The 2,437-nt window shown below is 35.4% G+C and overlaps 1 pseudogene; it reads right to left on the bottom strand.

Annotated features, from left to right (window-relative positions):
• Positions 1–1,173: 1,173 nt before the first annotated feature.
• Positions 1,174–1,273, bottom strand: LOC128778780 (U6 spliceosomal RNA; annotated as a pseudogene).
• Between the last annotated feature and the right edge of the window lie 1,164 nt (positions 1,274–2,437).

The following is a 2,437-nucleotide window of genomic DNA, read 5'->3' as shown; positions in this document are numbered from 1 at the left end:
CCATTCATAATAAAACTCCCAGCAAACTAGAATTAAAAGGAAATTTCCTCAATCTGATAAAAAACCACAAAATTACTAATGCTAACAGCATACTTAATGGCTGGAGTCTTGATGCTTTTCCCCCTAAAATTAAGACCCAGGTAAAAGTCTCTACTTTCCCTAAAACAATTTATATAGTACTAGAAGTCCTGACCATTTCAATAATGCAAGAAAACAAAACAAAACAAAACTGGAAGATTAGAAAGGAAGAACAAAACCTATCCTTATTTGTAGATTGCAGGATTCTCTACATAGAAAATCCCAAGGAAGTCTACCAAAAATTCCAGAAGTATCAAGTGAGTTTAGTAAGATCACTGAATACAAAGTAAACACATAAATATCAATCATACTTCTACATATTAGCAAAAAAAAAAATTGGAAATGAAAATTAGAAATGTGGTACTATTTAAAATTGCTCTAAAAAATTAAAACAAATTTAACAAAACATGTGCAGGATGTATATGGCAAATAATTCAAAATGCTGATTAAAATATCAAAGGCCTAAATAAATGGAGAGTCTTGCCATGTTCATAGATTGGAAGACTCAATATAGCTCAGGCTCCCAGGATTTTGGAGTAAAGTATGCCTTTACTTCAATGATAACTATCCTCCATTTGAAAACCAGCTTCTGATTTGCTACTGGGTTCCCCATAGAGACTAAACTCCCTAAACATGGGATAGCAAGTGACTATGTGACTCAAAATATCTATCATGAGCATGATAATCTATTTCACTGAATCAAAGTATTGGATGTATGAAAGACTATTCCTTTGTTAAATGGAATGGTAATTACAAGACCAGAAGATACAAGCAAACTGTATAAGCAAGTGGTGCACACTCACGTGGTACTAACTCCTACTACCTTAACACCTGATCCTTCATGCTCCTTAGAGCCCCATGGGAAGTCCACTATAAACATTTGACATTTCCAGAGGAGGAAAAACACCCTCCTTGGGTTATAGATGTGTCTGCAAGGTGTGGTGACATCATCTGGAAGTGAATGGCTGCTGCATTACAGCCCCACTCAGAGTTAACCCTGAAAGACTCTGGTAAAGAAAAATTCTCCCTATGGACAGAGTTTTGAGAGGTATATTTGATTTTTCATTTTGTATGGAAGGAGACATTTGTTATTTTTTTTATTTGAAACACTTCACGAATTTGCTTGTCATCCTTGCTCAGAGGCCATGCTAATTTTCTCTGTATCGTTCCAATTTTAGTATATCTGCTGCTGCAGCTAGCACAGAAGGAGACATGTTAAGAGTCATATTGATTCGTGACCAATGGCTCAGTGAGTTGATTGGTATTCCAGGGCTAAGAAGAAATATAACTGGAAAATTAACAAGGAGCTCTGAAGGAGAGACTATGTGGATGCGCTTCTAAGAATTGCACAGCGTAGGGGAATGTTAATTCTCATTAGGGGATAAGACATGAGAGGGTGGAAAGCAAATGAAGTTTGGATGTTTATACCTTTGGCTCCTTATGCTGAGACTTGAGTTGGCCACAATGTTTCTATTAGTAAGGTCACAGCTCCCTTAGGTGCACTCTTTTCTGCCAGGTTGTAGTTAATACTTCCTGCCTCCATAGCAGTTCTTGTGGTGATAATGGCTCCCTACTGTCACTAGTCACAGGTAATTCATCAACCCTGCCCGTGTTTTTTATTAGATCTCCTTAAGTATGCCATTGTTTCTTAATTGACCACAGCAACCCTGATCATAAACTACACAGGAGTGGAAATTTTTATTGCCTATTATCCCAGTATCTAGAATGATGTCTGTCACACTGCAGGTTTTCAATAAATGTTTGTTGAGTGAATATGTGTTTTGTCCACTTTCCTTCCATTAAAACATGAATAGCAATTTCTTAAACATCATTAATAATAAGTTTTCAAAAATGCATGGTATCTGGTATTAAAATAGATGTGAGGAAACAGTGTAAACTGTTATAACCTTTCTGAAGACTATTTGCATTTATCAAATATTTAACAGGTACACATTTTAACTGGGTAAGTCTATCATTTGGACATTTGTGCCAAAGAAATAATCACATATATATACAAAAGATGTAGGGACAATGATGTTTGCTATGTATTATTTATAATAGTGAAACTTGGAGACAAGCTGAACATCAATCACAAAGATTGATTGAATAAACCTGATACGCCCTTACAATACAGAAAAGAATGATAGTTCTACAAAGCCTGACCAAATAACCAGATCAGAAGATAACTTTAAGTGTAAAAACAAGTTGTAAATAAATAGTAACCATTTCCTTTGAAAAATGCATTGTTAGCTTTAGCATAAAGTCTAGAGCTAAGCTTCAGTTCATATTGGTTTTATTTGGAAAATGAGATGGAAAGAAGGGAGCTTCCATTAGCCCATCATCACTGCTATATTTTGAT

Source organism: Panthera pardus, unplaced genomic scaffold (genome assembly GCF_024362965.1).
Source record: "Panthera pardus isolate Hobbes unplaced genomic scaffold, ASM2436296v1 HiC_scaffold_20, whole genome shotgun sequence".
NCBI classification, from domain to species: Eukaryota; Metazoa; Chordata; class Mammalia; order Carnivora; family Felidae; genus Panthera; species Panthera pardus.
The sequence above is the reverse complement of the archived record's forward strand: the minus strand, read 5'-3'. Positions and strand labels throughout refer to the sequence as shown.